This window comes from Delphinus delphis, chromosome 9 (assembly GCF_949987515.2).
Source record: "Delphinus delphis chromosome 9, mDelDel1.2, whole genome shotgun sequence".
NCBI lineage: Eukaryota > Metazoa > Chordata > Mammalia > Artiodactyla > Delphinidae > Delphinus > Delphinus delphis.
In genome coordinates, this window is record NC_082691.1 from 77357338 (window position 1) to 77384665 (window position 27328).

Below are 27328 nucleotides of genomic sequence, written 5' to 3' on the forward strand. Positions count from 1 at the left end.
GCACCAATCTAAATTCCCACCAAGAGAGTACAAGGGGTCCATTTTTCCACATCCTTACCAGCATGTTATCTTGATTTTTTAGTAACAGCCATTCTGATAGGTGTGAGGTGATATGTCACTGTGGTTTTGATTTGCATTTCCCTGATGATTAGTGATGTTGAACAACTTTTCATATGCCTGTAGGTCATTTGAATATCTTCTTTGGAAAAATGTCTATTCATTTCCACTGCCAATTTTTAATCAGATTTTTTCGTTTCTGCTACTGAGGGTTTTTTTTTCATATTTCGTTAAAACCCTTATCAGATATGATTTGCAAATATTTTTTCTTACTCTGTATGTCGCCTTTTTTGTTTTTTTTTTTTTGTTTTTGTTATGTAGAAGCTTTTATTTGATGTAGTCCCACTTATTTACTTTTGCTTTTGTTGCTTGTGCTTTTAGTGTCCAATCCAAAAAATTATTGCCAAGACTGATGTCAAGGAGGTTCCTCCCTATGTTCAAATGGCTGTTTCTGGGATGCGATGAGTGTTAGAAACTCCTATGCCACCATCTTTATGATGTCACTCTCACAGCAGTTTTTTTGGTATAAATGTTAAGCAATTTCTAAAATTTATATGAAAATTCATGGGACATAGAATAGCCAAAATTAACTTGAAAAAGAAGAACAAAAAATTAACTTGAAAAAGAAGAACAAATTTGGAGAATGTGCACTGATCTCAGTACTTCCTATAAAATCAAGATAGTGTGGAAATAGTGTAGACATAGACAAATAGATCAATGCCAAGAACAGAATCACTAGAAATAGATCCACACATAAACAGTCAACTGCTTTTTGACTCAAAGCAATTTGATAGGGAAAGGAAGGTTTTTTCAAGATGGTGTTGAAATAGATGTATAGGAAATAAATGAAACCTCATACCATAACAAAAATTAATTTCAGCAGTATCATAGACCCAAATGTAAAAGATAAAATAATGTTTTAGAAGAAAGCAAAGATTATCTGCAAACCTGAGGTATGCAAAGAATTCTGAGAGCACAAAAAGCAATGACTATATAAAAAATAATAAATATGACCTCATCAAAATTAAAAATTTCTGCTTATCAAAATAAACCATTAAGAAATGAGAAAGCCACAGATTAAGAGAAAAATCTCCTAACTCACATGTCTGACAACCAACTTGTATGCAGAATATATTTAAACAACCCTATAACTTAAGAAAAAAATAAGTTTGGGGCCATTTTAACAGGTAAAATTCCGTGTTGACTTACAATTAGGTATAAATTAAATTTGGGTAATTCTAGATTTCATAAATAGTGTTCAATCTTACCCTATCCTTTGCAATATGACTTCAGAACTCCTCCCACTGAGGGGGGCTGGCACTGTGACTTCCATGGGCCAGTAAAAAGCAGGGTAATCATGATGGGCCATTTCCAGGCTCATGCACCAGGGAACCTTACATGGTTCTTCTCTCTTATATATCGGGTTGGCCAAAAAGTGCCTTTTTAAGAAAAATAAAAGACACATTTTTCATTTTCACCAAGAAATTTATTGAACAACATATTCACCCTTTTGTTCCAGTACATTCTGCCATTTTTCAGGCAACTTAATAATTCCATCTTCCCAAAACTTTTTATCTTTTTGAGCAGAGAACTGTTCCAGGTGCCTTCTACAGTCTTCCAGGGAATAGAAATTTTTTCCACTAAGAGAATTTTGTAAAGACCAAAATAAATGGAAATCCGAAGGTGCAATGTCTGGTGAATAAGGCAGATGAATCAGAACTTCCCAGCCAAGCTGAAACAGTTTTTGCCTGGTCATCAAAGAAACATGCGGTCTTGTGGCATTCTGATGGAAGATTACATGTTTTCTGTTTACTGATTTCAGACACTTTTGGTCGAGTGCTTCTTTCAGTTGGTCTAAGTGGGAGCAGTACTTGTTGGAATTAATTGTTCGGTTTTCTGGAAGGAGCTCATAACAGAGGACTCCCTTCCAATCCCACCATATACACAACATCACTGTCTTTGGATGGAGACTGGCATTTGGTGTGGTTGGTGGTGGTTCATTTCGCTTGCCCCACAATCTCTTCCATTCCACATTATTGTACAGTATCCACTTTTCATCTCCCATTACAATTTGTTTTAAAAATGGAATATTTTCATTACATTTCAGTAGAGAATTGCATGCAGAAATATGGTCAAGAAGGTTGATTTCACTTAACTTATGTGGAACCCACACATCAAAGCGATTAACATAAATAACCAAGTTGGTGCTAATGATTTTCAATGCTTGATTTGGATATTCTGAGTATGTGGGCTATCTCCCATGTGGTATAACATTGATTGTTCTCAGTTAATGTCTGAATTTGATCACTATCAACTTCAACTGGTCTACCCGACCGTGGAGCATGGTCCAGTGAGAAATCTCCAGCATGAAACTTCTCAAACCACTTTAGACACGTTTGATCAGTCACAGCACCTTCTGCATACGCTGTACAAATCTTTTTTTGTGTTTCAGTTGTGTTCTTACCTTTCTTCCCCTCTGTCTTCAATATTAAAATGGCTACACAAAAATTCACCAATTTTGATGTCTTTTTTTAAATGCACACTGATGTGACAGCTGTCACGTACAATCTAACAAAATTGTTTCAAATGAAGTTAAAGACAAGTAAGTGCTACTAGAGCCATCTTATGGAAGAAAACTGAAGGAACCTTTTGGCCAACCCAATAACTTTACCTACTTTCCATGCAAACACGCCCAAGCACACCTGTTGAGGATTAAGAGAACATAAGAAGAGATGACCTTTCTCACTTTAGGCCCTCCTAGACCAGCCCAACTTCACCCACTCAGCAGCTGACTACAAATGCATGTGTGAGCTCAGCCAAGACCAAAAAAAGCACCCATCCGAGCCCAGCACAAATTGTTTACTCACAGAATTACAAGCTAAACAAATGATTGTTTTCAACCACCTTTTATAAAACTATCTCTTTACTTGTTAAAAGTCTATTTATATTTTGTTTTTCCTCTTTAAATATTTGCTAGAATTCACCAGTGAAGCCATCTGGGCCTGGACTTTTCTTTTTAGGAGGAATCACTCTTCTATTGTGTTAGATTCCCCTCCCCGCCCCCCACTGTATTCCCAGCAGTGAAAGCAAAGTTTAGCAATTAAAATGCTATTGGATTAGTTTCCCAGCAGGAATTGGGTGGCACACTCAATTTGGGATAATTCAAGGAATGTTTAATGAAGGGCAAACTTAACAGATGTGACCAGGTAGGAGAGATCATAAGGGATATTTTAGTTCCCTGGGTCTAGCAGCACTGATACAATACTGATACCCAAAGGATCAAGGGAATAGTGATTACTGGAATCTGGGAGAAGAGAAGAGGTATGCCCTCCTTTTAAGGGATACACTCAGCCCAAACAAACCAAACAGAGAGGGAGCCTCAACTTTACTTTCCTCCATCCTTCTGCTTTTTGTCACATCTTTGAGCTTGAACTCAATTGGAAACCAAAAAGTGGGAAGTCCATTCATATGGATAAATAGGTGACCCTCCTAGGGCAAAGAACAGGGCACAAAAAAGGATATATAATGATCTGGGAAAGCAAAATGATGTTATAACTTGTATAGCACTCAAGAAAATACACATTTTTAAAATATATATATATATACACATTATGAATTAATAAATGGATGAATGTTGCTGTATAAATTGTTGCAGTTCCTCTAAAGGCAATTTGGAAGCATTCATTGGCATTTAAAATATTTGATTTCATATTTCAGAACCTAAAGAAGTATAGTATAAATGCACCAGGAGGTAAGTTTTGGAACAATAACTAAAGAGATACCTTTGGTAGCCATCTGGGATTAGTGTAAGCTTTAAGGAGAATCTTTATATTATCTGTAGTTTTTTAAAAATTAAAAGGATACTTTATACATATACTGCTTTAATAAAAGAATTTAAATTTTAGAAAAACAAATATAGTAATTGTACTAGAGCCAAGATAAGATAATTCTTGCCATTAATCATTCTATCCATGTGGCTTTTTGGTTCCTGGCTAAGGAAAATGAACAATATAAAAGACTACATAATATCCATTCATCAGTTGATAGATATGTGGATTTTTTCTACTTTCTGCCTATTATGAATAATGCTGTAATGAATGTTTGTGTATGGACACATGTTTTTAATTTTCTTTGATTTTAGTTGCTGAGTCAGATGGTAACTATATGTTTATTATTTCAGTAACTGTCAGATGGTTTTCCAAAGTGGCTGTACCATTTTACATTCCCACCAGAAGGGAATGAGGGTTCTAATTTCTCTACATTTTCACCAGCACGTTATTGTCTTTTTTTTTATTATAGTCATCCTAGTGGGTATGAAACGGAATTTCACCGTGTTTTTTTAAAATTTTATTTTCTTAATTAATATATTTTATTTTATTTTAGGCTGCGTTGGGTCATCATTGCTGTGTGCGGGCTTTCTCTAGTTGGGGTGAGCAGGGGCTACTCTTAGTTGTGGCACACGGGCTTCTCATTGTGGTGGCTTCTCTTGTTGCGGAGCACAGGCTCTAGGCATGTGGGCTTCAGCAGTTGTGGCGTACAGGCTCAGTAGTGTGGCTCGTGGGTCCTAGAGTGCAGGCACTGAGGTTGCTTCCATAACTTGGCTATTGTAAATAGTGCTGCAAGGAACACTGGGGTGCATGTGTCTTTTGGAATTATGGTTTTCTCTGGGTATATGCCCAGTAGTGGGAATGCTCGGTCATATGCTAATTCTATTTTTCGTTTTTTAAGGAACCTCCATACTGTTCTCCACAGTGGCTGTATCAATTTACATTCCCACCAACAGTGCAAGAGGGTTCCCTTTTCTCCACACCCTCTCCAGTATTTGTTATTTGTAGAATTTCTGATGATGCCCATTCTAACCGGTGTAAGGTGATACCTCATTGTAGTTTTGATTTGCATTTCTCTAATAATTAGTGATATTGAGCAGCTTTTCATGTGCCTTTTGGCCAACTGTATGTCTTCTTTGGAGAGATGTCTATTAAGGTCATCTGCCCATTTTTCGATTGGGTTGTTTGTTTAATATTGAGCTGCATGAGCTGTTTGTACATTTTGGAGATTAATCCTTTGTCCATGGATTCGTTTGCAAATATTTTCTCCCATTCTGAGGGTTGTGTTTTCGTCATGTTTATGCTTTCCTTTGATTTACAAAAGCTTTGAAGTTTCATTAGGTCCCATTTGTTTATTTTTTGGTTTTATTTCCATTACTCTAGGAGGTGGATCAAAAAACATCTTGCTGTGATTTATGTCAAAGAGTGTTGTTCCTATGTTTTCCTCTAAGAGTTTTACAGTGTCCAGTCTTACATTGAGATCTTTAATCCATTTTGAGATTATTTTTATCTATGGTGTTAGGAAGTGTTCTAATTTCATCCTTTTACATGTAGCTGTCCAGTTTTCCCAGCACCACTTATTGAAGAGACTGTCTTTTCTCCATTGTATATCCTTGCCTCCTTTGTCATAGATTAGTTGACCATAGGTATGTGGGTTTATCTCTGGGCTTTCTATCCTGTTCCATTGATCTATGTTTCTGTTTTTCTGCCAATACCATATTGTCTTGATTACTGTAGCTTTGTAGTATAGTCTGAAGTCAGGGAGTCCGATTCCTCCAGCTCCGTTTTTTGCCCTCAAGACTACTTTGGCTATTCGGGGTCTTTTTTATCTATATACAAATTTTAAGATTTTTTGTTCTAGTTCTGTAAAAAATGCCATTGGTAATTTGATAGGGATTGCATTGAATCTGTAGATTGCTTTGGGTAGTATAGTCATTTTCACAATATTGATTCTTCCAATCCAAGAGCATGGTATATGTCTCCATCTCTTTGTGTCATCTTTGAGTTCTTTCAACAGGGTCTTACAGTTTTCTGAGTATAGGAGTTTACCTCCTTAGGTAGCTTTATTCCTAGGTATTTTATTCTTTTTGTTGCAATGATGAATGGGATTGTTTCCTCTCTTTCTGATCTTTCGTTGTCAGTGTATAGGAATGCGAGAGATTTCTTTGCATTAATTTTGTATCCTGAAACTTTACCAAATTCATTGATTAGCTCTAGTAGTTTTCTGGTGGCATCTTTAGGATTCTCTATGTATAGTATCATGTCATCTGCAAACAGTGACAGTGTTACTTCTTCTTTTCCAGTTCCTTTTACTTCTTTTTCTTCCCTGATTGCCATGGCTAGGACTTCCAAAGCTATGTGGAATAACAGTGGTGAGAATGGGCATCCTTGTCTTGTTCCTGATCTTAGAGAAAATGCTTTCAGTTTTTCACCATTGAGAATCATGTTGGCTGTGGGTTTGTCATATATGGGCTTTATTATGCAGAGGTAAGCTCGCTCTGTGCCCACTTTCTGGAGAATTTTTATCATAAATAGGTTTTAAATTTTGTCAAAAGCTTTTTCTGCATCTATTGAGATGATCATATGGTTTTTATTTTTCAATTTTTTAATATGGTGTATCACATTGATTGATTTACATATATTGAAGAATCCTTGCATCTCTGGGATAAATCCCACTTGGTCATGGTGTATGATCCTTTTAATGTGTTGTTGGATTCTGTTTGCTAGTATTTTGTGAGGATTTTTGCATCTATATTCATCAGTGATACTGGTCTGTAATTTTCTTTTTTTGTGGTATCTTTCTCTGATTTTGTATCAGGATGATGGTGCCTTCATAGAATGAGTTTGGCATTGCTTGGTTTTAAATGAATCAATGTATCTGATATCACCTGAGAGAGTTTTTCTCCAGATTTTATGAAGGACACTGGACCACTAACTGGCCCAAGGTCAAAGAGAAGGAAGGAATTTTAATCCAGGTCTATCTGATTCCAAAGTTCCACTAATAAGTTACAATTTATAATAAAATAAGGCATTGAATTTAGTACTCCAAGCTATAAAAAATGTTTTACTGGATTGAATAGTGTCCCATAAAAATCCACATCCACCCAGAATCTCATAATGTGACCTTATTTGGAAATAGGGCCTTTGCAGATGTAATTACTTAAGATGAGATCATTATGGATCAGAGTTGGCCCTAAATACAAATTCTGAAGATGAGATCATTATGGATCAGAGTTGGCCCTAAATACAAATTCTGATATCCTTATAAGAAGGTCTTGTGAAGACACAGAGACACAGACACACAGCACAGAGGGAAGAAGGCCATGAGAAAACAGAGGCAGAAATTGGTGTGATGCAGGTACAGTCCAAGGCATGCCAAAGATTCCCAACAACCCCCAGAAGCTAGGAATAAGGAAGGATTCTTCCCTTTAACTTTCAAATGAAGCATGGTCTCACCAGTGCCTTGATCATAAGAGAATAAATTTGTTATCTTAAGCCACCAAGTTTGTGGTATTTTGTAGGCAGCCCTAGTAGACTAATACAAAGGCCAATTAATAAAGAAGGTATGACTTGCTTGTCACAGTGCTACTAGAAATAAATGTTCTTTAATTAATAACGTAGAGGAGGCTTTAGAACCTAGTACTTCCTCAAAATCATAATTAAAATCATTAATCATCCATCACAATTTTCTGGGTTTTTTAAAAAATTTGTTTATTGCCTATTGCCTAATTTGACTACAATGTTCCCTCTGTAGAGCCAAACCCAAGCATTCAACCCAGCATATTCTCAGTGCTCAAGTATTTGTCGGAGAAATGATTCAATGAAAGGTTAGCAGGATTCATCATTGAAACTCCCAGAGTACATGTATGGAAAAGCTGACTAGTTGAAAGTCCTAATAAAAATTTTGGCAAAACATTCAAAGCAGGGACTTCCCTGGTGGCACAGTGGTTGAGAGTCCGCCTGCCGATGCAGGGGACACGGGTTCATGCCCCGGTCCGGGAAAATCCCACATGCCGCGGAGCAGCTGGGCCCGTGAGCCATGGCTGCTGAGCCTGCACGTCCGGAGCCTGTGCTCCGCAATGGGAGAGGCCACAACAGTGAGAGGCCCGCGTACCGCAAAAACAAAAAACATTCAAAGCAAATATGGGACCTATGTAACTGACTTTTCTCTTACATATACAAAAAACATATAAAGATGATGAAATGGCTAAAGAACTAAACTCTATCATTTTTACTCACAGCTACTGCCATTTGAAAGAACACTTGCCAAAATGTTGGACAAAGTAAGAACAGAATATATGGTTTGAGAAAAATAACTCTCAGATTGTCCCATCTCAGTAAAAGAGAAATTTTACCAGAAATTTCTGCACACAGGAGTCATGTCTCCAGCACCACCAAAAATCTCAGTAACAATAAAAACTGGAAAACTAAAGCTATTCAGTACAAGTTGATAAAGTTTCTGTATATTAATACCTAAACTTTAAACAACTGCAAAAAGAAACACTTTGCAATTATGAAGTTATCCTCATCCAAGAATCTACCTGGAAAAATGTGAACTGATTTGAACTGGCTTCTTAGAAGAGAAGCCAAATTCAAGAATAATAAAAAAGGAGCTCTAGACCAAGATAGGTCTCCATTGCCCTTAGTTCGGTAATTAATTCCACAACCACACCTTTAGATCTATCTATATGCTGTATTTTTTTTGACTTTCATATTTATGTTTAAGTCATCTGTTTAAACTTTGTGTCTTTCACACGTCTTTTCTGTGGTCAGTAAAACTCTTTTCTCACCAGGCAAGAGAAAATAAAGCTCACAATCTTCAAAACAGGAAGAAGAGATTGGCTAAATCTACTACTTATGCTTTGTGAAAAAAGAAAAATCCTCCCTTCATCTATTGAACTTATGCAGTAGCCATCAGCTCTGCACCCAACAATTTAGCGCTTTTAATCAAGTTGGAACAAAAAGACTGTGATATAACTGGACATATGATCCAAGAGTCTAAGCTGCCTTTTGTTTGGCCCTCTTGTTTCCATAGCTTCTCTGAATCCTAGAAGCTGAGTCCTAGAAGTTGCTGAGCGTGGCTGACATCACATTTCGCAGGTGTTCAGAGCCTCCTTGATGTTAACAACGCAGGACAAGAGAGATCTATCCTTAGGCACAGTGTGGATCTCCATGGGGACAACTCATTTCCTTTTGCTCTCTAACTTGCTGTAAAACACATTTTTTTCCTACAACTTTGTGTTTAAAGAAAAGATTAAGTTGTCCACAGTTAAAAATTAATAAAAACACTGCTTATAAATTTACTGAACTTGATTAGACCCTCTCAAGAGTCTCAGTGTTTTTGACAATTTAAATAAGAATTACTAAGTGGGTAAATTTTTTTCATCTGTTTTGACATATTTTACAAGTACTTCCATAATGGAAATAAAGTATTGTATATACACATTTCCAGTAAAATATATCCTTGTATAGAAAGCATATTAGACTCGCAACCAAAATCTTAATTAATAGCAATGTATTTAAATAGAACACTAACCCAGAAGACAACTCAGGTTATACTCCTTGCACCACTTATGAAAATGTAACCCGAGGCAAGTTATTTCACCTCTTTGAGCCTCAAACTTTTATCTGAAAACTCTGAATAAGAAGATATTCCCTATCGAACTTTATGGACTAATAACTGTGTTATTAGAATTACACAGGATATTAAGAAAGCAATATGAAATAAATGCATCCTTAAAATGTAGATATTTTAAATTGTTTTATTTTAAAAAAATCAAGCACGTAGTTTTAAAAAATTCCCTAGTGTTAAAAAAAAAAAAGTCAAAAATAATAATCTCCTTCTCCACACTTCTCTATCCCTTAGTCTTACTTCCCATATCAGCCACCTGCAGTACTCTTAAGTATTTCTTCTGCCATTAATCTCCATATTTCTAAATATGCTTATATAATTATTTCCATATTTAGAGTCACAGAATATTGATATTCTGTTATGAGTCACTTAGCTTTTTTGGATCTTCTGCTCTACCCTGTATTCCAAAACCCTTACCCTATCCATCCTATCAAAATTGCGTTACTGTTGACTATGTAATATACTAGTATTAAGTTTCCATTCTTGTAAAATTTTGCCTAGGGTTATTACTCATTTTGTTTATCTATGTCTCTGTAGCTAATTTTTAATATGCTGCAACAGATCTGTAAAAGCACAATAATTGTTCCAAATGCCCAGGTACCTCAGGTTCCTTTTTTCCCCTTGAACACCACCCTTCCATAGCTATCTTTCTAATTTCACTTGGACAGCTGTCAATATTGGGAACTGCTTCCATGATTCACCTTTGGGAGTCTCTTGTTTCATGAATGCTATCTCTTTTATGTTTCTTTCTTAGCATATTCTCCTGTCTTTTCTAAAAGAGGGAATTACAAGAGACATATATACTGTTTTCTGATTCCTTGCATACTTTAAAATCTTATAATGCATCCTGTCACTTGAGTGAACCTGGCCAACTATAGATATCTCTCTCTCCACCCTCACTGTATGGTCCCTTCTCAGAGGCTACATAAGTCAGCACTGGGCTGTTGAGTACTACAGTCTTGATTCAGCTGATAAGCACACCCAAAGGCATGGACTCTAGTGCCTTCCAGCACAAACCCTGTCCTTGCAGTGATACAGATAAGGTAGCAGACAAAGCAATGTGAATCTGCTAACACTGAAAAACATTAAGCTTACCAGCCTCCATGCCAGTGAGAGAAAAGAGGTTTAGAGTACCCAGAAGTTCCCAAATGCACAGGCTGGAATTTACATATACAAATCATTCTTTCTGTCCAAGATTCTGACCTTATCTAATTTTCCATCTAATGTCTCACTCAGGGTAGGGCCACAGATCTGCTTTCTTCTCTCCCCAAATCAGCCTGCTTACCTATAATGTTAAAATATACTGAGTGAGCTGGACTTTTAGGCTGTATTTTTCATGCCTCAACAGCCATTTCTTATATTATGTATCTCTTTGAAATCTTTGCAGAGAAAGAGAATATCCTTTCCTTAAAATCTTATAGACAACATGGAATCCATATTAAATGGAATCCATCTGTTTTTTTCCCTACTTTAAGTACTTTGGGTTCCATTTTTTAATGCAAACCATTTTTCCCCCTCCAGATTGCTAGCAATACTTCTAAAATGCTATGTTAAGTTGAATTTGCTTATATATTTTATTGTCAATTGTACTCCCTTTCAATTTCCTCTCCAAGGTTGAAAATGAAATACCTTCTATTCCACTCTGATTCTTAGTTTGGATGTTTGCTTGTTGTATCTGAGTGGACTTCACTAAAGAGCAAGCAAATAGTAAGCTGACCCTTTTTTGAGGGTGTCCAGAAACTTCAAGGTAAAAGGATGAAATAAAACATTCAGAAGTAGAAATATATTTGCAAGAAGACCTGGTGTTTCAATTACTTCCCTATTTTTGCAGTTTCAAACTTTAATATTTTATAAGTGTACTAGGAAATAAAATTTATAAACCAAACACAGATACAGAGACTCTTATGGGAAAAAAAGTCTCTTTGGTAGCTAAAGGAGCAGACTGCATTGTGACTTAAATACAGAAATGTGATTCCCTAACATAAAAATGTTTATCATTAAAACATAAAATGCCAATAATTCCAGCTAAATTGCAACAAATACGACATCAAGCTCTGCATATTGGCCTGTTTTCCTGCTTCATGGTAATTGCCTCTGCTTATCATTTATTTCCTTTTTTTTTACAAATCCAACTCAAAGGTATCTATGAGCCTAAGACTATTTTGAACAGTTGAAGAAAATGGATAATTGTCAAATAGAACTAAATATAAATATATAATGAAGAGAAGCTGCCAAATTAAAAAATACATAAAAGCACATGTCCAAAATCATATATTGACCATCTGCACAACCTTAACACACAAGACAACAGGTCAGATTTTAACCTCATTTTTCAACATATTTTCATTGAGTAATAGTGAGGGTAAAAGAAATTTCCAAGTTCCTGTCCTTTCTGATCCACTGATTTGCTCTACGACCTTCTGTCTTGACACTGTTGGACCCCAATTTCACAATCTATAAAACCATTCCTGCTAGATTTACTATTGGACCAATCACTCTAGTATTCAGATACTTTAGGGAAAAAAAAGATGACACATCCATCCCACCTCTTTATAATACATGATTCAAAATAATGCATGCTTTCTATATTACCTATGCCACTCTATAATCTAAATTTCACAGATTATATTTTTAATTATTTTGATGTATTTTATATAAGTTTAAAATATTGTATTAGTGGTGATTGAAAAAAGAATCTTTATAAATTTGATTTAAAATACAATTGGAAAACTATAGAAAATATGAAATACATAATGGCCAAAATTATATTTCTATAATAATTTTTTTCTTCTTCTTGGAGAAAAAGGTTTCTTCTAATAGCACTGAAGAAAAAGATAATATCTAGAATTCTCAGTATGAAATACAACTTTCATGGACCCCTTACATAGACTGGATATACTATTCTCCTCTTTGCAGATATGAGCATTTTTGGTTCTCTAATATATATATTATAAAGTAGAGAAATTGAAAAGAAAGTTTGGTGATAATGACAATTGGGATTTTCATCCCAGGATGCACAGAGTAAACATTTTACATAAATTTGATGCAAAATATATCCAAGTTGAGATATACTATCACCTCAACTTCTTTAGTCTTCATGCCTTTAGATGGCCTTTGCAAACTTTGTAATGGAGACTGTTAGCATCTTCTCCAAACCTTCTTTGTTCACCCTTACTAAATCTTAAATATTGTTACATGAATAAAGCAGTATCATGAGGGGATTTAAAAATTATTTCATTCATAACTCAGGATTGTTAATCCTGAGATCAGTGTAATTGAATATTTTAACATTAGCCACTTAATATCTTTATAATGAAAAAGTTGCCTTCAATTTTGTTAAAAGTGAAAACTTCACCTTTACATTTATTTTAATTATATTTTTCGTCCTTGAGTGTGAGTCAATATAACTGGGTAGGTGGAATTGTTAAATTATGAAGGGCAAAAGGAAGCACATATGCCCTCAGTATAACAACGACTCTAACGGCACTTTTGAGAAAGGTTTCCTCACTAACCATAGAAATAAAATTAAGACAGGCTGAACTCAAATTTCCTTACTCCACACCTAAGCATCTGAAACCCTTACCTTAAGAGGAAAGGGAGCAACTTAAGTTGCTCACATAGTACTTCACACGTCTCCTTCAAATATTTATAGGCCATTTATTAAGAAACAAAATGTCAGCAAGTAGACTCTAAGTCAAAAGACACTTTACTAGTGTTAAATATCTTACGTGTAATGTAGCAAGAATAAACTGGACTTCATAAAACATACTGGCTGGAACATTAATTGTATGTTAATTTTATGGTTAATGTGTAATTAATAGAATATATTTGCATACAGTATATTTTGTACTAATACAAACATAATTAGTACAACTGAATAAAACAATTGATATATAGTACAATAATGTATATGATTAATACAATATGTTTAGTAAAAGGAATTTGGGAAGCAAACTTTTCCATTAGGGAAATATCTCTGGGTTTAAAGACCTAAAACTGTTTTCCTAAAGGGTTCCTCTCAAAGCATCTAACTGCAATATTGTAACCCTAACCAATAAAATACATGTATAAAAATCAACTTTTATTTAATTATGACCTAAATTTGTTTGAGTCTTAAATATTCAGGTACAGTACCCCCAGAATCTATATAAAAGGGTTGTTTGAAAGGTTACCAAGAGGAGCAACTGTCTATTTCTCTAAAATATAGACATTTTAGGTTGTTTGATATTTGTTCAAAATGCTATGCTTTATTTTCTCCTCAAAGATTCTGCAAATCTCATTTTTTAGATTGACTGAGGGTTAAAAGTGTTTAGGTACAACCATTATGCTAATATTTTATATGTGTGTGTGTTTGTGTGTGTATTGCTTTGTTTGTATAAGAAAATTGCTGTAAACAATGTAAGATTTCATTACAATATTTTGATCCAAGATTCATAGCCCTTAATTAAATTGTCAGGAATGTCTATCAGTTAAGCAAGATGACTCATACATCATGTTATTGATTTACCTTTCTGCTCAGTATTTTGATGTTATTTCAAGAATAAGAGTAAAGAGAAGATAGTTTCTGGTAAATGAAATTCCAATTTCAAATTGTGTAGTTTAGGGCTGAATTATCACTTTGTCTTATTTGACCAAGCAATTATATTTATATATTTTAAGTGTGTTGGATGCTTGCCCTCTTGCCATTACATAAAATAATGTCCTCAGTGCTGCCTACATGGTTTTAGCATTTTAATTGTTAATAGCATCAGAAAAGAGCCCAACCATCTATCACCTCTATACTGCACTTCCATCCTGCCCCATCGTGCACCCCCAGCACATCTGCGACACTTCTGATGGAGGGAACAGCACAGTGACTTTCTTTTCTAGGCACCTCTCTCTAAGCAATCTGACTTGCTACTTAGGCTCTGGTATCCTTGCATAGTGTACTTAACGAATACAAGAGAGAATAAATTGTCCAGGATTTGTGTGTATTCCTATTATATAACATTAGGGCAACAGAAGGCTAGACAGATTTCAGTTTTATATGATGTATGGCTAGCAATCAAGATTTCTGGAATTGACATGAGTCTACATTAGCTCCAGATTGCAGTTTTCATGTCAATTGCATAAGATGGCAATTTTGTTGAAAATTTGGCAATAGTTTGGAATTCAATCTTTAACTTTAAGCGTTTTGACTTTGATGAATCTTCATAGATACTTTAGAGGGAAAATAAAATACCATAGAAGCAAAACCCTATTATGGTCAACTAGCTATCAAAAAGGAGGTATGATTCCTCTTCCTTATTAGCTACTGCTGACATCAAGATTAAAGTACTATATTAACATAAAAGTGGGTGATAATCTTTAGTCTGAGCTAACACTGGAACAGAGAGCTATATGTTGTCTAGACTATAAGATAGTCATTTCTTTGAAAACAGTCACATACATACACTCACACACATGCACAGTGTCCTATTTTATATGCACTACATCGGAAATCCACACTGGCAATATTAACAAAAGTTTTACTTGAGTCGGCAGCTGTCTTGAAGGACAAATTTGTGGATTTCTCCAGCGTGGAAAGGAAAATGAAAAATAAGATAAATGGAAGGATGCCAGAGAAAATACATCAAACAAAAAATATTTCCAAATAATTATAGATATTTCTCAGGAAGAATCATAATAAATCCCTAGAAACATACAACCTATCCAAACTGAATTATGAAGAAATAGAAAATCTGAAAAGAGTAAGGAGGTTGAATTAATAATCAAACACCTCCAAACAAAGAGAAGTCCAGGACTAGATGGGCTCACTGGTGAAGTCTATCAAATATTTAAAGAATAACTAATGCCAATCATTTTCAAACTCTTCCAAAAATTCAAGGATAGGAAACATATCCAAACTCATTTTACTAGCCAGCACTACCCTAATACCGAACCCAAACAAGGACACTACAACAAAAGAAAATTACAGGCCAATATCCCTGATGAACTTAGATGCAAAAATCCTCAATAAAGTATTAGCAAACTGATTTATACTGCACATTAAAAGGATCATATAGCATGATCAAATGAGATTTATTCCTGCAATGCAAAGATGGTTCAGCAGTTGCAAACGGATTGACATAATACAAGATGGCAGAGTAAGAAGATCCTGAGCTCACTTCATCTCATGGGCACACCAAAATTACAACTATTTACAGAGAAACTACTGATGAGAAATACAGTCTACCAGAAAAGATCTTCTAAAAACTAAAGATATAAAAAAGGAACCACAAGGAGACAGGTAGAAGGGGCAGAGTCACAGTATAGTCAAGACCCATACCCCTGGTGGGTGCCTTACAAATGGGAGAGTAATTACAATTGCAGAGGTTCTTCCCAAGGAGTAAGGAGACTTAGCCCCACATCAGACTCCCCAACCCAGGTGTCCTGCTCCGGGAAGACAAGCCCTGAGAATGTTTGGCTTTGAAGGCCAGCAGGGCTTACTTAGGGGAGACCCAGAGGGCTGTGTGAAGTACAGATCCTATTCTCAAAGGGTGCACACAAAATCTCATACATTCCAGCACCCAGGATAGAAGAAGTCATGTGAAAGGAGCCTAGGTCAAATGCACCTGCTGATACTGGAGAATCTCCCAGAGAGGCAAAAGACAACTGGAACTCACTGTGGGGGCAAAGACACTAGCAGCTGCCATTTTGGGGAGCTCATTCTACCATGTGGACACTGGCACTGGAAAGCACTAACCTGGAATCCTCCCTTGAGCTTATTAACCTCAGGACACAGCCCCACCAACCAGCCTGTAGGGTTGTTACTGGGATACCTCAGGCCAAGCAACTACTGGGCGAGGACACAGCCCCACTTACCAGAAGGAAGGCTGCCTTAGGACCCCCTGAGCCCACAGCCACCCCCAGACATGTCCCTATCCACCAGATGGCCCAGCACCCAGCGCCGCACACCAGCACACAGGCATAGACCCAGGACCCACAAGGCCCTGCCGCCAGAGACCCTGGGACTCAGTACTACCCACCAGTGGACAGGCACCAACCCCAGGACCACAGGACTCAGCTTTATACACTGGTGGGTGGGGGCACCAGGCCTGGGATCTCCTAGAAAATGACCCCACCCCCCACTGGGCACACACCAGCCCCAGGACCACAGCCGTCCTCCAGCCTGCCTTCTCAAGATCCAGCCAGCACACCAGCAGACCAGCCCCAGCCCTGGGACTCCCAGGTTCCAGCCCTGCTCACCAGCAGGTCAACTCCAGCTCTGAGACACTTTGGGCTTCTCAGCCAGTAGGCCCTGGATCCAGCCCTACCAAACAGCATACTGACACCAGCTTTGGTACCCCCAGGGCCCTGCAGCCAGAGACCCTAGGACTTGGCTCTGCCCACCACCATGCCAACTCCAGCTCTGAAATACCTTTGACTCTCCAGCCAGCCATCCTGGGATCCAATCCCACTAACCAGTGGGCCAACACAAGCTTTGGGACACCCCAGAATTCAAAGCCAGTCATGTCAAAAACCAGCCCCACACAAGACCAGGCCAACACTAGATCTGGGAACACTGCCCCCACCTCCGCAATCACCCACCCCAGAACCCAGCTTTTCCTGCCAGTGAGCCAGCTCTAGCCCCAGGAACCTCCAGGTTTCCACAGCCATATGCCTTGTGACCCAGCCCTACCAAACACTGGCCACCAGCCTCCATACAAGGCAGGGCCTGGCAACCAACTGGACAGGGGCCAGCTACACCTACCAGACAACTCATAGTCAGCCTACAACAACAGACACACCCACCCAGCCCACAGAAGTGACACCACTAGAGCATATAGCTCTGGTGACCAGAAGGGAGTGTGCTGCTGGGACACATAGGGCTTCTATAAAAGGCAATTTCTCCAAGGTCAAGAAATGTAACCAACCTACAAGATACATAGAAATAAAAGCAGCAAATTAGGAAAAATGAGGTGACAGAGGAACATGTTCCAGTAAAGAAACAGGATACAACCCTAGAAGAAAAATTAAGTGAAATGGAGATAGGCAATCTACCCAATAAAGAGCTCAAAATAAAAATCATATAGGTGGATCAAAGAACTTGGGAGAAGAATGGATGCAAAGAACAAGAAGTCAGAAGCTTTCAACAAAAAGTTAGAAAATATAAAGAACAACCAGAAAGGAATACAATAACTGAAATGAAAAATACACTAGAAGAAATCAATAGTAGATTAAATGATACAGAGGAATGGATCAGTGAGCTGGAAGACTGAATGGTGGAAATCAAAGAAGCTGAACAGAAAAAAAGAATAAAGAATAAAAAGATATGAGGACAGTTTAAGAGACTTCACATTATAGGGGATCCAGAAGAAGAAAGAGAAAGAGGCAGAGAACACATCTGAACACATGATAGCTGAAAACTTCCCTAACCTGGGAAAAGAAACAAACATCCAGGTCCAGGATGAGTCCCAACCCAAAGAGGACCACACCAAGAAACACACATTTTAATTGAAATGGCAAAAATTAAAGCTAAAGAAAGAATATTAAAAGCAGCAATGGAAAAGCAATAAGTTACCTATAAGGGAACTCCCATAAGGCAATCAGCTGACTTTTCAGCAGAAACTCTGCAGTACAGAAGATAGCAGCATGATATATTTAAAGTGATGAAAGGGAAAACCTACAAAAAAGAATACTCTACACAGCAAGGCTTTCATTCAGATTTAATGGAGAGATCAAAAGATTTACTGACAAGCAAAAGCTAAAAGATTCAGCACCACCAAATCCGCTTTACAAGGTATGTTAAGGGGACTCCTCTAAGTGAAAAAGAAAAAGCCACAACTAGAAACATGAATATTAGGAAAGGAAAAAACTCACTGGTAATGGCAAAAATACAGTAATGGTAGTAAATCAACTACATACAAAGCTAGTTGAAAGGTTAAAAGACAAAAGTAGGAAAATCATCTGTATCTGCAATAAGTAGCTAAAAGATACACAAAAGATGTAAAATACAATGTCAGAAAGAGTAAATGGGGGGTGAGGGAGTAAAAATGCAGGGTTTTTTAAATGCATTTGAGATGAGAAGATCAGCAATTTAAAATAATCATATATATGTATATACACACACACATATCAAACTTAAAATCATAAACACACACACATACACATTGCTATATATAAACCTCATGGTAACCACAAATCAAAAATCTATAAAAGATACACATACAAAAGAAATCCAAACATCACACTAAAGATAGTCATTAAATAACAAGGGAAGAGAACAAAAGAAGAACAAAAAAGAACTACAAAAATAACCTCAAAATAATTAACAAAATAACAATAAGTACATACCTATTAACAATTACTTTAAGTGCAAATGGACTAAATGCACCAATCAAAAGACACAGTGGCTGAATAGATAAAAAAGCAAAATCCATATACATTCTGCCTACAGGAGACTCACTTCAGATCTAAAGAAAGACCAAGACTGAAAGTGAGGGTATGGAAAAAGGTATTTCATGCAAATGGAAATCAAAGTAAAAGCAATATGTATATCAGACAAAATAGACTTTAAAACATAGACTGTAACAAGTGAAAAAGAAGGACATTACATAATGATCAAGGGATCAATCCAAGAAGATAAACAATTGTAAATGCACCCAAGATAGAAGTATCTAAATACACAGAGCAAACATTAACAGACATAAAGGGAGATATCAACAGTAACACAATAATAGTAGGGAACTTTAAAACCCCACTTACATCAATGGACAGATCATTCAGACAGAAAATCAATAAGGAAACATTGGCCTTAAATGATGCATTAGATGAAATGGACTTAAAGGATATATGTGGAACATTCCATCCAAACGCAGCAGAATACACATTCTTTTCAAGTGCACATGGAACATTCTCCAGGATTGTTACATGCTAGGCCACAAAACAAGCATTGTTAAATTTAATAAAGCTGAAATCATATCAAGCATCTTTTCCGATCACAATGCTATGAGAGTAGAAATCAAGTACAAGGAAAAAACTGCAAAAAACACAAACACGTGGAGGCTAAAAAAAATATGCCACTTACCAATGGATCACTGAAGAAATCAAAGAAGAAATTAAAAAGCATCTGGAGACAAATTAAAATGAAAACACAACAATCCAAAATCTATGGGATACAGCAAAAGCAGTTCTAAGAGGGAAACTTGGAGCCATACAAGCTTACAACAGGAAACAAGAAAAGTCTCAGATAAACACCCCAACTTACACCTAAAGGAACTAGAAAAAGAACAAAACCCAAAAGTAGTAGAAGAAAATAATCACAAAGATCAGAGCAGAAATAAATAAAATAGGGACTAAAGAAGCTAGAAAAGATGAATGAAACTAAGAGCTGGGTCTTTGAAAAGATTTAAAAAAAAAAACTGATAAACCTGGAGCTAGACTCATCACAGAAAAAGGGGGCCCAAATCAATAAAATCAGAAATGAAAAAGGAGAAGTTATAACTGACACCACAGAAATGCAAAGGATCATAAGAGATTGCTATGAACAACCATGGGCTATTAAAATGGACAACCTTGAAGAAACGGACAAATTTCGTAGAAGTGTACAATCTTCCAAGACTGAACCAGGAAGAGACAGAAAATTAGAACAGACCAATTGCTAAGAATGAAATTGAATCCATAACTTAAAAACTCCCAACAAACAACAGTCCAGGACAAGATGGCTTCACAGGTGAATTCTAACATATTCTTCACAGGTGAATTCTAACAAATTTAGAGAAGGGTAACAGCATATCCTTTTCAAACTATTCCAGAAACTTGTAGAGGAAGAAACACTTCCAAATTCATTCTATGAGGCCAACATCACCCTGATTCCAAAACCAGACAAAGGTATCACAAAAAAGAAATTCACAGGCTAATATCACTGATGAACACAGATGCAAAAATCCTCAACAAAATATTAGCAAACTAAATCCACAACACGTTAAAAGGATCATACACCATGATCAAGTGGGATTTATCCCAGTAATGCAAGGATGATTCAATATCTGCAAATCAATGTGATACACCACATTAACAAAATGAATAAAAATCATATAATCATCTCAATATGTGCAGATAAGGCTTTTGACAAAATTCAACATCCATTTATGATAAAAACTCTCCAAAAATCCAGTATAGAGGGAACATACCTCAAAATAATAAAGGTCCTATATGATAAGCCCACAGTTACCATCATACTTAAGGGTGAAAGGCTAAAAGCATTCCCTCTAAGATTGGGAACAAGACAAGGATGCCCACTCTCATCACTTTTATTCAACTTAGTATTGGAAGTCCCAGCCACAGCAATCAGATAAGAAATTAAAGGAATCCAAATTGGAAAGGAAGAAATAAAACTATCACTGTTTGCAGATGACATGATACTATACATAGAAAATCCTAAAGACACCACCAAAAAACTACTACTAGAACTTATCAATGAATTTAGTAAAGTTGCATGTTACAAAATTAATATACAGAATCTGTTGTGTTTCTATACAATAATAATAAACTAACAGAAAGTGAAATTAAGAAAAAAACCCATTTATAATCTCATCAGAAAGAATAAATTACCTAAGAATAAATCTAAGGAGATAAAAGACCTGTACTCAGAAAACTATAAGACACTGATGAAAGAAATCGAAGATGAGATGACACAAAGAGATGGAATAACATACCATGTTCATGGACTGCAAGAATATTATTAAAATGATCACACTTCCCAAGGCAATCTAGAGAGTCAATGAAATCCCTATCAAAATATCAATAGCATTTTTCATAGAACTGGAACAAGTAATTCTAAAATTTGTATGGAACCGCATAAGATTCTTAATAGCAAAAACCATCTTGAGAAAGAAAAACAGAGCTGGAAGTATCATGCCCCCTGAATTTAGACTATACTTGAAAGCCCCAATAATCAAAACAGTACAGTAGTGGCACAAAAACAGGCATGTAGGTGAATGGAACAGTATAGAAAGCCCAGAAATAAATCCACCACTTATGTTCAATTAATGTATGACAAAGGATGCAAGAATAAACCATAAGGAAAGACAGTCTTTTCAATAAGTGGTGCTGGGAAAATTGAACAGCTACATGTAAAAATGAAATTAGAACATTTTCTCATACCATATATAAAAATAAACTCAAAATGGATTAAATGCCTAAATGTAAAACTGGAAACCATAAGACCCTTAGAATAAAACATAGAACACTCTTTGACATAATCATAGTATTTTTTTGGATCTAAGGCCAAGGAAACAAGAACAAAAATAAACAAATGGACCTAATTAAACTTAAAAGCTTTTACATCACAAAGGAAACCATCAACAAAATGAAAAGACAACCTACTGAATGGGAGAAAAATTTGCAAATGATACGACCGATCAGTTGCTGGTTATAACCAACAACTATAAACAGCTCATACAACTCATCAAAAAAATAAACAACCCGATTTAAAAAAATGGATGGAAGACCTAAATAGACATTTTTCCAAAGACGACATACAGATGACCAACAGGCACATGAAAAAATGCTCAATATCATTAATCAGAGAAACGCAAATCAAAACCACAATGAGATACCACCTCACACCAGTCAGAATGGCTGTCATCAAAAAGACCACAAATAACAAATATTTGTGAGGATCTGGAGAAAAGTGAACACTTGTACACTGTTGATGGGAATGTAAACTGATGCAGCCACTGTGGAAAACAGTATGGAGTTTCCTCAAAAAAATGAAAATAGAACTAACATACAATCCAGCAATGCCACTCCTGAGTATACATCTGAAGAAAATAAAACACTAATTCGAAAAGATACATGCACCACAATATTCACAGCAGCGTTATTTACAATACCCAAGAAATGGAAGTAACCTTAGTGTCCATCAACAGATAAATGGATAAAAGAGTCGTGATATATATACATACATATATATGGGTCTTCTTTTTGTATCCATTCAGCCAGTCTATGTCCTTCGGTTGGAGCACTTAGCCCATTTACATTTAATGTATGATATGTATGTTCCTATTACCATTTCGTTTAACTGTTTTGGGTTTGCTACTGTAGGTAGCAGAGGCCAGCATGACATTTCAACAGTGAGGTACACCGTGTGTTCTTCCAGGGAACTTGTCCCAAGATCGCGGGACCCTGGCAGTGGCGTGCTACACAGGCTCATGGGGGGGGGGAGTGTGGATAGTGACCTGTGCTTGCGCACATGATTCTTGGTGGCTGCAGCAGCAGCCTTAGCCTTTCATGCCCGTCTCTGGTGTCCACGCTGATAGCTGCAGCTCGTACCTGTCTCTGGAGCTTGTTTAGGCAGTACTCTGAATCCCCTCTCCTCATGCACCCGAAACAATGGTCTCTTGCCTCTTAGGAAGTTCCAGACTTTTTCCCAGGCTCCCTCCTGAATAGCTTTTGCGCACTAGCCCCCTTCAGGCTGTGTTCACGCAGCCAACCCCAGTCCTCTCCCTGGGATCTGACCTCCGAAGCCCAAGCCTCAGCTCCCAGCCCCGCCCGTCCCGGCGGGTGAGTGGACAAGCCTCTTGGGCTGGTGAGTGCTGGTCGGCACTGATCCTTTGGGCGGGAATCTCTCCGCTTTGCCCTCTGCACCCCTTGCTGCGCCCTCCTCCGTGGCCCTGAAGCTCCCCCCCTCTGCCACCCGCAGTCTCCACCAGTGAAGGGGCTTCCTAGTGTGTGGAAACTTTTCCTCCCTCACAGCTCCCCCACAGAGGTGCAGGTCCTGTCCCTATTCTTTTGTCTCTGTTTTTTTTTTCTCTTTTGCCCTACCCAGGTACATGGGGATTTTCTTGCCTTTTAGGAAGTCTGAGGTATCCTGCCAGCAGTTAGTAGGTGTTCTGTAGGAGTTGTTCCACATGTAGATGTATTTTTGATGTATTCATGGGGAGGAATGTGATCTGCCCGTCTTATTCCTCCTCCATCTTGAAGGTCCGGCCTTGACATTTATTTTAATAGTTAAACTTATTGAAATGTAGAATGTAGGCACCCATATCCCAAACATGGAGAACAAAGTCTGAAGATCAGTGAGTGTTCAATAACAAGTATTTGTTAAATTTATTAGCTTTTGTTCAACGATATAAGTTTTGGTTTTTGAAACCTAGTTTGAATCTCAAAATATATTGATATCATCCATTCCCAATTTTGTTTTACCTGCATTACAAGATCCACTGCCCTAATATCACGGTATGTTGACCTGTTCTGCTAGCACTATTAAAATTGTATGCATGCCTCATTCGTATTTTATGATAATTGTATCATTTAGAAAATTCGTCTCCTAGGAGATGAGGACTTTTGTGTCTTATCAATTCTTTTTTTGAAACATCTGACCTAGGAAACAATTTAATCACAATATTTAACTTTTTTGTAGTTGCTCACAACCACTGTGACAACCAATGCAATTAACTGTTCAACCCCAGTATAATTTGTCCTGTCTAATTGATATTACCAGTACTTACCTGAATCAGTTATGATTGCTTCTGAAATACCTAGTGTTATAACTCAGTTCCCAGTCTTTACTGGTTCTTGCCTACATCCTATGTTTTTTGTATCACAATTGCCTTCTGTAATCACAATTACTACTACCTCTTTCTAGCTGAGTATTAGTCAGGGTAAGTAATGTTAGCTGTGTAATAAACAACCCTCAAATCTTGGAGGACTGATAATATAAATGTTAATTGGTGGCTGTTGACTTGTGCCAAAGTACAAAATGGTCCCCCAACTGTGGGAAGAAAAGGTTCTAATGCGTGCAGAATTTCAGAGAGCCAGTACGACTGACTCTTGGCCATTTCTAATATATGGCTTCAAATTCACATCCAGTCAACAGAACAGGGAAAGAAACAGATTGTGGAGCAATTCTTAACTGCCTTACCCCAGAAGTGGTAAGGGGTCACTTCTGCTCACACTTCTTTGGTGGCAACCAACCAGTCTTATGACTCCACTTAGAATCAAAAGAACTAGAAAATAGTTTGTACTCAAGAGAAAGGAAAAACCTAATAAGCATCTGACCAATCTTTGACACAAATTTCACATAAACTCATGGATCTTACAGATTCAACTTGTTCAAAATAATTATTTTTTATCACTATCATCTTGATACAAAAACTGCCATGACATTTCCAGTGCAAGCTTTCACTACTTCCTGAAAGGATGTTAAGTCTGAAAAAAATCTAGGCAATTAAAATATATAAAAAGATCCTACTGATCTTTTTTATACTCAAGACAGGAAGTCAGCTAAGGTCCCAATTCCTTTCAAATGGAGAATAGTAGTAAAATCCAACATAAGGGCACTAGGGATAGACAAGGGTCAAGACTACTGCAACTGCTGGGTCAGTTTTAGCAGTGACATAATGGAAGACGTACCTGTAAGATTATAAATTGAAGTTTATTTTTTAATATATTATATCACTGTACTTTTTTTTTTTTTAATAGCAATGGGGTTCTAAGACTTTGACAGTAGTTACCTTGGACTTCAGTTAAAGCCTCTCCAGGCTCAGCTGGGAGCCTAATCAGAGTATTTCCAGGTAAATGATGCTTGAGTCCAGTTGTTTTTGAAATATACCTTTCTACTTATGACTATAATCAGAACGTTGGTCTCACTTCAATAGCTGATAGCCAAACTGTGTCAAAATTTTCCGTATCAGATAAATGGTAAATTGTACTAAAGATATACTATATTCTCTTATAGGGAGAATTCAGCTTACCATGCTATCACAAATTGTTATAAAATTTTAAAACTTTATATCTAACTCACAGTTTCAGGTTTCCTTGTTCCCTTCACACTTTGAACGGAAAAGCATCATCACTTATTTTTATTACTGAATCCTGAAATTCTAAAAGTTACTTTGCGTATTTCATTTGCTGGGCCTTTTCTGTTCCAGAATTCATTCATATGCAGAATTACCCATGATATTCTGAAGAAAACAGGATGTCATTCTCTAAATGAAACACTTGGAAGGAGGATTATTTCTATTTCAAGCCTCCAGTTTATTTTAATTTATTTGCTGATGGAGCCAAGATCTGCAAGAACAGTCCCACGTTCTCATGCTGATTCTAAGTGCAAAAATCTACATCATGACCTCTGTATTAACAGACACAATATATCTTTAAAAATAGTGTTCCAGCTGTATGTGCCAGGGCCTTAGTGGCTTCAAATCTAAACAGACAACATTACTACAGAAAAGCTTCGGTCTTGAGAAGAGTGCCTTTCACACAATTGAATAAGAATTTTATTTCTTTAAAAAAAAGCAAGTGCTGAGCTTAAAATACATTGTCAGAGTACCAGCGTCCAAAATAGAGTGAAAATGTATGCCTCAACTGAAGCAGTTTTAGTCTGTCACTCATTTCATGGTTTATAATCATTCTCAAGTGAATATTAGCAAGAAGGTGCTTTTGTCTCCCTCTCCCCTGGGTGTACCCTTCTGTACCTCCATGAACAATCCTCAGAGGAGCCTTAGAGGAAGACTGAGTTTGCTATTCACATTTGATGGCACAAGCTCCTGGGATGGGGTCAAATCAGTGATTTAGGAGCCTTTCTCTCTGTTCATGCTCATTCTTCTCCCTCTTCTAGGACCACAGAAGAAGATAAACAGCCACTAGCACGTTTAGAGTAAGCTATATGATGTCAAAATAATTGAATAGCTGATGTTTTGTTAGGATATAGATTGTCACTGATTAATATATCCTTGGAGGCCAACATCATTATTGTAAAGGAGAAGGAACTGTTGAAACTGATGGGCATGTGGTCAATGGGGACCAGAGATGCCCTTAAATGAACTAGCAGTTTGGATGTTTTCCTCAGAAGGTGGGGAAACAGATGCCGATTACAGTGTCAATTAACAGTGTATAGCATTGTAGACATTCCTGTGGATGACTTATTCAATAAGTGAAACCTGCAAGTTAGATGGCATAGGTATTCTCTACACTTTTCAGCTGAAGAAATGAAGATTTGGAGAATTTAAGTGATTTAGCCCATCTTCAAGTTAGGATGTGCTCGAGTCAGCATTTTATAAAACTGTTCCTGTGATTCAAAATCCTATGCACGCTCTCTTTTTACTACACTAGTGATTTTTTTCAGATTGTATTCTGCAGTGATATGGCTCTCTGGAATGGAACTTTAAGGATTGCCGTAAGGGGAAAGCAGAGAATCCAAGCAAGTGGGAATGCCAATAGCATCTTCTCTTAATTCAATCAAAGCAACCCCATGTCTATTGTTTAAATTGGGATTTGACATTAAGATTACACTTGAAAATTTTTTAAAAGTCATAATTGCAATAACTAAACAAAAGTTTTTAGCACAAAATATTGTACTATGTCATGTTTCTTTTTCCAAATAAGGACTGCTCAAAGTGATTCCTAGGTAAAAAGTTCATCTAACAAGCTTACCTTGAACTCAAGACCTTCAGGTTGTGAGACCGATGCACTGCTGGCTACACCAAGATGGCAGCTCTAAGTTTACCTAGAGAAACACAGGAATTGAAAGATAAGGATATTCTTAAGGCTAACAAATTTATGTACGTATTTTCTCTGCTAATCTTGTTTAAAGATCAAGTTGTAGTTGATTTAATTTATTAGATTTAGCAGGTGTCCTACTGGGGGTCTGCACACCAGTTTTTCTATGAGAAAGGCAATGGATCCTTCTAAGACAGGACCCTGAATCCTGCCACAGCTGATTAAGGTTGACACGTAACCCAAGTTGGGCCAATTTCATTACCTTCCACACACACACACACACGAGCCACCATCACTACAGTTAGGTACATCAAGCTGAATCTGAGTCACATTAATAGTGTAGCTA

At 36.9% G+C, this 27328-nt stretch overlaps 1 long non-coding RNA gene across 1 annotated transcript in view; it reads right to left on the reverse strand.

Moving 5' to 3' along the window:
- The window catches only part of LOC132430716 (uncharacterized), a 95371-nt gene extending 68404 nt beyond the window's left edge, over positions 1-26967 (reverse strand). Inside the window, exon 1 of the long non-coding RNA XR_009520553.1 lies at positions 26917-26967. This is a non-coding gene — a long non-coding RNA (uncharacterized lncRNA). The remainder of the gene's footprint in view (positions 1-26916) is intronic.
- Positions 26968-27328: the final 361 nt, after the last annotated feature.